The sequence below is a fragment of the Mauremys reevesii genome, unplaced genomic scaffold, assembly GCF_016161935.1.
Source record: "Mauremys reevesii isolate NIE-2019 unplaced genomic scaffold, ASM1616193v1 Contig1, whole genome shotgun sequence".
Taxonomy (NCBI): domain Eukaryota; kingdom Metazoa; phylum Chordata; order Testudines; family Geoemydidae; genus Mauremys; species Mauremys reevesii.
Genome location: NW_024100715.1, coordinates 3107670 through 3119373, shown reverse-complemented (window position 1 = coordinate 3119373; position 11704 = coordinate 3107670).

Sequence of the window (11704 nt, the reverse complement as noted above, 5' to 3'; positions counted from 1 at the left end):
AAAGAAAGAACTTTGACACACAAAGCCTCTTGGTGGATAATGCAATGATAAGACAAAGTTTGGAAAGGATTAATTCTTCGTACAGAGTGCAACCCATTGGCACTGCCCATCATTGCTAGTGCCCCATCAGTGGTGATCACAGACAGCTCGTGTAGTGGCATACTAATTGATGTTGCGTATGATTTGAATAAATTATAGATGTTCTAACCCTTTGTTCACCCTTTCATAGGCAATACTTTTAGTAACTCTTCTTTTATGATGAAGTCACTAAATATCATCCTCACCATAACTGCCAACTGTGCTGTATCCGATGTATCTATCGACTCATCGAATTGAAGTGAAAACCAGTCACATATTTCCAAGTCATCCTTTAGCTGAGTTCGCATGTCGCTTGAAATTGCATGTATCCTCCTAGTAACTGTGTTGTCTGATAATGCAAGTTTTGTATTGCCGACAAAATCTCACGCTTGTTAGGAAATCCTTGAAACAAGCAATCGTCACCAGTCAAAAATGCTTCTTTCAACAATTCACCATCTTGAAAGGGTTTTTTCTTCTTTGCTAGCAGATGAGCAATTTTAAAGGAAGCAATAGTAGCACTTTTAGACTTTGCCACTTGCCTAGTGAAAACAGATTGCTGGACAGATTTGATTTGATTCGTTTTCTTTCTCTCTCAACTCAGATTAAGTGAATGGCTAATGTCAAAAGAGCCATGATTAGTTTGGAAATAGTGTTTGACATCATGTTTTTTCGGCACTGCAACAGCACCCCCGCACAATAAGCAAACACATTTCCCGTTATTTTCAATAAAACAATAGGATTCTTCCCACTCTGTTTTTAAATATGTACATTGTCTTTTATTTGAACCACTCATTTTGGGGGAAAATGTTAAAAATAATAATAAATCGCAAAGCACGAGAAAACAGCAGTATCAGTGCAGGAAGAATACTCACATACAGGGCTGGCTCCAAGCACCAGTGGAGGACGCACGTGCTAAGGGGTGGCATTCCGTCCAGTCTTGGGGCAGCAGAGTCCGAGCAGGTGTGTGGGTTGTGGGGTGTTTTTTTTTTTTTCTGCTTTGGCAGTTCAGGCATTTTTTTTATTGTTTTTGCACTTTGGCAGTTCGGGCGGCGACAGTCCAAGCCACTTTTTTGGGTGGGTGGGGGCAGCTCTGGGCAGAGTGGAGAGAAGCTAGAGAGAAGCCGTGGCCCCGCACCTGCGGGAGACAGAGAACACTGGTGCCTGCAGCCCCGGAGTTCTCTGTCCCCACCAGGCGCAGGGCCATGGCTACTCTCCCCTGCTGGGCACTACTTTTCACACTGTGTCACTAGCCGGGTGCACATAAATGCCCCGGTGGGCGCCATGGTCCCCGTGGGCACTGCGTTGGGGACCACTGGCACAGGCCCAGGAGTGATAGACTTAGGCCTCCAACTGAGTCCTGTGGGAGTTTATCCCTTTCCCCAAAAGGGAAAAACCTAACAAGGCAGCAGCAGGTTTCATTTATTTTAAGGAGGCTCTGGCAAGTTGGAGTCCAGTTCAGCTCCCTCAAGCAATTCACTGATAAGTCGTGTTTTAAAGTTATCATTCCGGGCCTCGCTCAGTGGCTCAGAGATGCAGCAATCACATGAGCAATCTCAGTCTTCTCTAGCAGGTGGGATTTGGAGGTGTGTTTCCATCCCAGGGCAGCTGCTGCTCCTGAGTGATGAACTGGATTTCCACTTCTTCCACGCCTGACATCTTGCAGGTGTGACAAGATGAGCTGCTTAGGCCTATAGCCGTTTCTTAACCCCTTCCTGGCCAGTGTGGGGTTTGTACACCCATACAACACTATGTTTAATGTTATGAATGTGTAATATAGGTACATAATATTTAAATAAGATTAAACTCGATGCTTCAAACCAACACTCTCAAAATGCAGTTTTTCAGAATGTTTGTTTTGTGAGAAATTTTGGCTGGAATGGAATTTTGTTTGAAATGTCAGAATTTCCTGTGGAATGGAAATTGCAGTTCCCAGCCAGCTGTACTAATTATAGACTTAGTAGCCTAACTTTAGGTTATTTCTTTTGAATATCTTGGGACTAGTGATTCAGGATCAGAGAAAATCCCCCCCCCCCCAAATACCTTTAGTGGAAGATGAAGGCCTAATTCTTAAGTGCTTTATGAATTCCCTCTCTTGGATTTTGACTTCCTAAAATAATTTCACAGATATGTATCCTTATGCTGAAAATTTTTATTTAGACACCTCCAAGTGAGACTGGCTCCAAAATTTGATGTGTAAAGGCCATAGGGCGATGCAGATGCTCACCAGCTGAGGATCTGTTCCGCAGAAATCTACCCTGTGTTAACAGGGGTCAGTCGCTCACAGCTGAAATGCAATTGCTGGTGGGGGTGGGGAAAGACTTGGGAATCCTGTTTCAAGTTATGTCACGGCCTTGTTTGTATCTGTTCGCAACAGGAGAAGACAAAAAGCCAGAAGCAGGAGATTGTGTCTGAATTCAAGCAAGTGCACCAGATTTTGAAGCAGGCAGAGCAACTTCTGCAGAACTGCCTGGAAGGCACGATACAGGATCTTGTGAATACAAAGAATAAAAATACCAACAGATGTTCTAGGGGGCTATTACCTCTCAATAGCCTGTTTAGCTGAGATAAATCAGAGATGCCAGCAGCCAGAGATTGAATTCCTCAAGGTAAGACAGGTCAACAAAATTTCCAACAGTCCATGGGATTTAGTCTCCTAAGTGCTTAAATCACTTTTGAAAAAGATTGAGATTCCCAAATCAGTTGGATGTTGCAATGCTGAACCTAGCAATGCCTAAATACCTTTAAAATCTGGGCCTCAATCAGTATTGGGGCCCCATTGTGCCGGGCGCTGCACAGAGACACAGGGAGAGACAGTCCCTACCCCAGCTGAGATCAGGGCCCCATTGTGCCAGGCGCTGCACAGACACACAGGGAGAGACAGTCCCTGCCCCAGCTGAGATCAGGGCCCTGTTGTGCCGGGTGCTGCACAGACACACAGGGAGAGACAGTCCCTGCCCCAGCTGAGATCAGGGCCCCGTTGTGCCGGGTGCTGCACAGACACAGGGAGAGACAGTCCCTGCCCCAGCTGAGATCAGGGCCCCGTTGTGCCGGGCGCTGCACAGACACACAGGGAGAGACAGTCCCTGCCCCAGCTGAGATCAGGGCCCCGTTGTGCCGGGCGCTGCACAGACTGATAGTCCCTGCCCTGAAAATCTTAATAAAGGTCAGGTGCAAGGGATTGTTGAGGGAGTAAAATGTACAGAAGAAGTGTGCAGACCTATCCAATGGCCTGAAGTGTGTAGGCCTTTGATTGCAGTGCAGCACAACTGTTTACACTGCCTCTGAATTTGACCCTTTGTGTATTATATACAGACGAAACATGTCTGAAGTACTCAGGTGTCATTGTATTCAGTGCAGTATAAAACTTTTGCAGTATGTTTATATAGTGTACCAAATTGTGCCTGCCACACACATACATACACAAAGCAAATCTGATTCTGTCCAATGGTCTCTCACACTTACACAAGCTGGTTTGATTCCATACTGCATTCATGCACACACGCACATGGAGATACACCACCTGCTGTTATGATTCCCAATTCTCTCTGTGAGCTTCACTGGTTCCCTTCCCTATCTCATGTGTTAGCATTAACTATTTAATTGCTGATTATTTTGACATCAAATTGTAATCATTAGGCTTCAGGGTCAACAACCACTGAGATTAAGGAAGGGAGTTCTTCCCCCTCAGAGCTATTGTTTCAGGCTTTCTGTAGATCTCACTGCTCTGGTCACACTTATCACCTTTAGAACTTTTTTTTAATCCACAAAAGCTGTAAACATACTTTTTTTCTTTTTAATCAAGGCTGAGATTCTGCAGTCTCTGCATGTATCATACAGGCCCCATTACTATATCAAGCAGCCCAGATATTTGACAGCCCTTCTGTAATTTGAGACAGACAGATTGAGACCTTTTAGATCAGTGGTTCCCAAACTTTAACAACCTGCAAACTCCTTTCACTAAAATGTGAAGTCTCGCGAACCTACTCCTAAAAATTGATATTTCCAGGGATTTTCTCCTTTACCAGCAGGGGCGGCTCCAGGCCCCAGCACGCCAAGTGTGTGCTTGGGGCGGCAAGCCACTGGGGGCGCTCTGCCAGTCGCCCCGAGGGCGGCAGGCAGGTTGCCTTCGGCGGCTTGCCTGCAGAGGGTCCGCTGGTCCCGCCACCGATGGGAGCCTGCCTGCCGTGCTTGGGGCGGCAAAATGCCCAGAGCCACCCCTGTTTACCAGAGCATAAATTATAAAATTAGTGATCTTGGAAATGTAAAATTTTGTTTTTTTATTACGTGCTTATTACACACTATTTATTATTATATATCATTACAGTATTAATTTTATTACATTACGAAAACAGCAACACTCTTCCAAGATCTCCCTTTTGTAGCTTGTATCACTTTGAATAAGCCTGTTATAAGAAAAGGCTCTTATGTTTCATCAAGAAATATCGGATGTGAAACAGCAGGAAGGTATTTAAGAAGCCAACTGAAAGAAAGAGTTCCTCCTACACAAGCATTCAGGGCTTGAGCAGTCCAGGCAAACAACGCACGTTACAACAAAGTTTAAACTTGTTCATCATCATAATTTAAAAAATAACACTGGCTGCCTATTTAATTTTAAAAACAGTAAAAAATACCCACCTCCCTTTCCATTTTCTTCTAAGGAGTCGAAGTTTAAATCCACTCAGTGTGATGGATGCGCTTACTTTGATCTGCTTAGCTCTTGGAAACGCCTGCAGTTCTGGGCTGCCAGCCCTGCACTGCCAGGGGCTCTGGGCTGCTGGCCCCGTGCTGCCCGGGGTCCCTAGAGACAGCTCTGTTCACCATCAGGAAATTTTTTCCTGAGAACCTCCTGTAACATTTTGTGAACCCCCATGGGTTCAGGAAGCTGTTTGTGAACCACTGGCTTAGATAAATGGTAGAGATGGTTGAATTTAAAAAAGGGGGGAAAGATGAGAAGAATCATATTTTTCCCCCTTTTTTTTTTTTTTTAAATTCAGAATGTCCAAAATTTATTTCTCACCTACTCCATGGTTGGTCAAACAAGAGGGGGGAAATCCAGCAAAACAATTCAATCAAATTTTCCCATGTCATCCAGAGGTCAAAATCTAAAAAAAGTGACTAGCTCTGATATTATTATTACTGGTTTTAACACCTGGCTCTTGTATAGAACTTTTCATCAGTAGATGTCAAAGCACTTTCCAAAGGAAGGTCAATATCACTATCCCTATTTTACATACCGCCCCGTGCCTCAGTTTCCCTGTGACTTGCCCAGTATCACCCAGCAGGGCTCTGGCAGAGCTGGGGAGAGAACAGAGACACACATGAAGTTTCCCAACATGCCCAACTTCCTAGTGGGATTGAAAATAAAGGCAAATTGAGACTTCTGCCTAAGAGAGACTTAATGTTTGTGATTCCTGAGCTGAGTGAGTTTTTGTTTCCTTTTCCCTTTCTAGGACATTGACAGCACCTTAAGCAGGTATGCGTCTCCTTAGTCAGCCTCGTGCTTCATCACACTGGGGAAGGGTGCAAAGCCCAGCTGGGAATGTATAATGCCCCTCCCACCTCATTGTCCTAGTGACTAAGACAGAGGTGGGCAAACTACGGCCCGCAGGTCACATTCGACCTGCAGGACCGTCCTGCCCGACCCCTGAGCTCCTGGCAGGGGAGGCTAGACCCCGGCCCCTTCCCTGCAGTCCCCCCTTCCCCCACAGCCTGACCTCACCGCACCGCCAGTGCTCTGGTCCGCCTCTCCTGCTGGGCAGTGTGCAGCTGCGAGCTCCTGCCTCTCTGAGTGGCATGGTAAGGGGGTGGGGAACGGGGGTTGGATACGGGGCAGGGGGTTGTGGGGGGCAGTTAGGGGACAAGGAGCAGGGGGCAGTTCGATGGGGCGAGGCGGTCAGGGAATGGGAGCAAGGGGGTTGGCTAGGGGGTGGGGTCCTGGGGGGGTTAAGGGTGGGGGGGTGGATAGGGGTTGGGGCAGTGAGGGGACAGGGAGCAGGGGGAGGTTGGATGGGGCGGAGGTTTTGGGGGGGGTCAGGGGATGGGGAACAAGAGGGTTGCACAGGCGTGGGAGTCCCGAGGGGTGTGGATAGGGGGTTGGGGGGGCAGTCGGGACAGGGAGTGGGGGGGCAGATAGAGGGTGGGGTCCCGGGGGGGCAGATAGAGGGTGGGGGGTCCTGGGAGGGGGCAATCAGGGGACAAGGAGCAAGGGGGGTTGGATGGGTTGGGGTTCTGAGGGGGACAGTCAGGGGGGGGAAGTGGAAGGAGGCGGATGGGGGCTGTGATCCAGGCTGTTTGGGGAGGCAGAGCCTTCACTACCCGGCCCTCCATACAATTTCGCAACCCCAATGTGGCCCTCGGGTCAAAAAGTTTGCCCACCTGGACTAAGAGGATAGAACAGGGAAAGCATCACAGGAATATAAGAATTACTAGGGTAGAGCAGACCAAGGGCCCATCTAGCCCAGTATCCCATCTCCCTTAGTGGCCAGTGCCAGCTGCTTCACAGAGAGATGCAGATCTTCCCCTAATGACCAGTTACGGGATAACCTGCCCGGAGAGGAAGTTCCCTCCCTAACCCCCATTGCTAGAGATTGGTTTGTCCTCCAGAGTATGAATCCTAGGTATGAAGATGCTGCTTAATGTGGCTTGAATACTAGTCTTATGATATGGGACAACAGAGATTAACAGTCTGCTCAGTGAAGATCATCATCTTGAGCAACTGCAGTAGTGACCCTGAACTGAGGACAGGAGGCAGAGTTGGGGGCCGAACAAAGGGGCCCCAGGTGAGGAATCCTCATGTTCCATGTTAGCTCCTTTTTAATACCCAAGTTTACATTGTTATATGTTTTTAAATAACATACCAGGCCAGCATGCTCAGAGCTTATGCTAGCCCCCGTGTTCTGTCCCTGCTGAGTGGATTCAGCAATTAGGGTGGAACATTCCAACAGGAATCTTGTTCTTTTCTGTGTTAGGTGTCAGCAGGTGAAAAGTGAAGAGGAGACGCCTGTTGATTCTTTGACTGAACTGGAGAGCAGGGTGCAGGCTCTCTCTGAAAGCCAGAAAGTTCTACGTGATCTGCTGAAGAAGTTCAGAGGTAAAGTATAACTGTAATGTCACTGCTTCTACTAATAATTAATAAAAGGTAAGTATTCCCAGTGAGTCTTTGAATTTTAAAATATTTGCTTGGGTGGTTTCCAGTAGTGATCACTGAGATTTGATTCCCAGTCACGCTCAAGCAGCCTTTAATGGAGTAGAAATGTCCTTCTGAGAATCCCCAGCCAATTTGGAGTTGGTTTACAGGCTTTAGCCAGCTCCGCTCTCAGCCTCCAGAGCAAGCAGCAGATCAGGGATGTGTCCAGAATGTACTCTAGCTATTCTCTGCTTCCCAGAGACCATGGGAGCAGAGCACAGCCTAGAACAGTGGTTCTCAACCAGGGGTACACAGAGGTGTTCCAGGGGGTGCATCAACTCATCTAGATCTTTGCCTAGTTTTACAACAGGCTACATAAAAAGTACTAGCGAAGTCAGTCAGTACAAACTAAAATTTCATACAGCCCTGGGGCTGCTCTAATTACACCCAGGGGTGTATGTTGGAATTATTATTAATATAGGGTATCACCTATGCACCAATTTAGCCATAAATCCCTTTATTAAATCTATAGGCCCTGTGGTATTTATACAGCTGCTCCAATTGTGCCTTAAATGCTGAAGCAGTAACCACACTGCTATAGTAACTTGCAGTTATAAGTATGGATCAGGTACTTCCATAGGACTAGACCTGATGTGCTTAACTCCTTGTTGGCTGGCTCCAACAGTGGACAGAAGGTACTAGCAGTGAATCCTCCTAGAGCTGTTATATCTTTAAGAATTCCTTTCTTTGTTTAAATCAGTTAGAACCAGTCCTGATAATTGGGGCATCTTCTTCAAAATTCAATTTTCTCCAGGTCCAATTTTACCAACTAAGCCACATCCTTTCAGGTCCTTCCCACAACTGCTAACAGGACCTGTGCTTTACACAAACTGCAAAGCATATATTTTCTTTAGCCAAGCTATTTTAACCCTTTATATACCGATCTAATCCTACAGTGGGCAGCCCCTGGATAAACCCAAAATACAGGGAGTGCAAAGATAGCTTAATGCTCAGCCCCCTGTTTTCCCCTAAACACAGGAACAGAGTAACTGGCCCTCAGAAGCCCGTAATAACAATATTATGCCACATCAATGAACTGAGCTTGAGCCCTTCCTTATTTATTAAACATTTATATTTTGGTAACTCCTAGAGGCCAACCAGGTCAGGGACTCTTTGTGTCAATGACAGGCCCTGCTCCAGAAGTATTACTGTTAAAATATTGCACAAACTATGGTTCTGATTCTCAGTCTCTTTTTTTTCCAGTGGAATTGGCTCCGGAATTGGGTCCTCTTGAAAACATCTCATCTGAGGTTAAGAGACGAGTATGTTGTGAAGACTCAACGGAGGAGGTGCCCGACGACCCTGAACAAGATGATACTTCTGTTTCCCTGCTGGACTGTAAGGTATTGTATTCTGTGGCTGTTCAGGGAGCTAGATGCTGGGAATGGGCTTTAGTGGTCGTCATAGTGAATTAGTCAGTGGAACTACAGTGGTCTACACCAGCTGAGTATCTGTCCCTTTGAATCCACAAGGGATGTCACTGAAGTAGTATACAGCTTGATAGTGTTCATCACCATGTATTTTCAACAGGTTTCCACACCCCATTTAGGGCTTAAATCCAGCCCTCCATCCCCATTTCTGTTGGCGCTAAAGTTTTGTGCTGTCAGCCATTTTGAAAATTTTTATATGTTTGAATAGGAGGAGTGTTGAGTGCTTGTGCTTTCAAACTTTTTGTATCTAAATGTATCAAAGAATAGAGTGAGAGTTTAAAGATTAAAAAAAGTTTGGGTAAGATTTAGAGGGGGAAAAAAAGGAAAGGTTATTTGGGGAGGTTGAGTAAGGAGAGATGATTTTAAAGGTCTAGTTTGGCATGATATTAAAAATAGTAAGAACTTAAAGAAAAAAGTAGATTTTTGGAAAAGAGATTTTTTTAGTGAGTTTAAGGAGAGATGGTTTTAAAGGCCTAGTTTGGCATGTTATTAAAGAACAGAAAATTTTGAAATAATGTAAAAGGTATTAAATATCAGGGTAGGTTAAGAAAAAGAGCATTTAAAAACATCAAATAAAATAAAAACTAGGATTAAGAAAAACACATGGAAAAAAGAAGGAATTTACTAAGGCAGAGCCTGTTTAGTAAGCATATGGTAAAAAAGTTTAATAGTTGAAATGCTTTTCTATTAAATAGAAGAGTAGGTTAAGAAAAAAGCATTTAAAAATAATTAAAAGAGAAACATATAAAAAGAGTGAACAGGGCAAGAAAAGGAAAAAGCCCCTTTGCAAAAGGCAAAGATATATTGATAGCACGTGGTTGAATATGAGAGTGAGAGAGCTTACCATTCCAAGTTTTTTTGCTGAATGAACCAACTTTCCAGGCTTACTCCCCCTTAGGCTTGTTATCACCACCTTTGGATTGGACCAACCAGATTTTGTTCTACAGCAATGTCATAGAATTCATTTTTCTGAACCAATCCTACAGTCCCAAGATTTTAAACAAGAGCCAACTCTTTTCTCTCCCCCTTCCTCTTCTCCCCACCTTATTCTTATAAAAAAAAAAAAACCCAGACCCCAAGCATTTTTCCCACCATGTAGCCCTTTTACATAGGGGCTTTAATAAAAGTTAAAACCATAAGCTTTTAGTAACTATTTTTAAAAGTTTTCCCCTATGTTTTAGACTAACATAGGTTATTTTTTAGTAAAAACAATGTGAAGCTGCAGCAAAGCCCCTGTTAACAAACAGAGTTCGTGAGTTAGTGGATCAGAGAAGAAGCCTGCTTCTTTTCCAAACTTTTTAACAAATGCAAGTAAGAGTTACATTAAGTTCTGTAAAGGAATAAAGCTCTGCTTTACATTTACTTAAAAAGACAAACCTGTTGCCGGCACAGAGGCCCCGAGGCAGCAAACAGTGATTCGTTGCCCGGTGTGCGCCGCACTAATTAACACACCAGGGTGGAGAAGAAAACCAGGTTTATTTGAGCCCAAATAAGGTGCAAGGGAGAAAAGGCATTCTCAAATCCTGCACACCGATACAAGCGGTTTTCCCCTCTTTATACATGATTTCAGCTAAGCATTCCCATCACCCCCCACACTACTCATCCTCCTTTACCCCCCCTTCTTGCCCCTCCTGTCTATTCCCATGTAGCAAATACACTTTGCAATAGCAATTACATTAAGCAGTTAAGTCATACTTGGCAAAAACCACTTTAGCTCGTTAGTAACTCTTCTGTGAACAGTTATCTTGTTTTACTCCTTCTTTGAGCAGGCAGGCTTCATTATAGCAGGCCTTGTTATTACCTTCTGGTGCAGGTGTTGTAACTGATAACCATTCTTTGTTGCCGGCCTGTTAGGTCAATTAAAGTTCAAACATAAACATGGAAGCACTTTGGTCAGACATGGAGTGACTTTAGTTCATTCAGGCCTACTACAAAAAGGCTTCATTGACACTGTGGTTTTCCACCCTCCTGAGTTACCTAGAGTCATGCCTAATGACACCAACAAACCTATATAAAGACACATCCCTTTTGCATATGTTTAAATAAAAAAAGAGTATGCAGAAGCACCCCAGACCTAAACCCTGACTAAGAAAAAGTTTTTAAAAGCTTTTTCCCAGTGTTTTTAGTGAGAACAACTTGAAACAGCCTTTTGAATATAGTGAATTAGAAAAGACCACTTTGAAAAACAAGCCTGTATGAAGACACAATTTTTCATTTAGCCCCTTTGGCATAGGTGTTTCAATTAAAAAAAAAAAAAAATGCAGAAACAACCCAGGGTTATAAAAGTAATGTAGAGTGATAAAGTTTTTTCCTATGTTTTTAACTAACATGGGCTATTTTTAAGTAAGCACAATTTGAAGCAGCATGCTTTTCGGCAAAGCCATTGTTAGCAAAAACAGCATTTGTGAGTTAGTGGATCAGAGATAAGAAGACCAGAACAGAACAAGAAAGCCCTAGGCCTCCTTTTAAAACAAAATTATACCAAAGACTTGTATTAGAAATAATAGTAACTTTAGTTTACTGTAAATAAGCTTACTATATAAAGTAAAAACTTTTTACAATTAAAGTTTAAAGAAGCTAAAGTATGTAGCCATAGGCCTCCCTCCATTTTTTTTTTTCCAGGAAAAAACAAACAAACAAGTAAAGGGCCCCTGCTCTGCTCTTATCTAAACAACCAGGACTTTTTTTTCCACCCCGTAACAAAAGCAGACCAACACATAATATAAACAATTTAAAAATGTGTGTTTTAAAGTAATGCCTAAAAAAACCTATTTTTTTAACTTATTAACCATGTAAAATAATAAAAAAGCTAACCAAACCCAACCCTCACGGCCTGTAAATTGTGCAGAAAGCTTTAAAAGCCAGGGTCCAGATACAACCCATGCCAACTGTGACTTTTAAAAAAAAAAAAGGGTTAGAACATAATATGAAAAATTTCAAAAAACCTACAGTAAAACATAGAAGGACTATATAGATGCTTTATATATTGCTTTGATTAAAGGAGACAAAA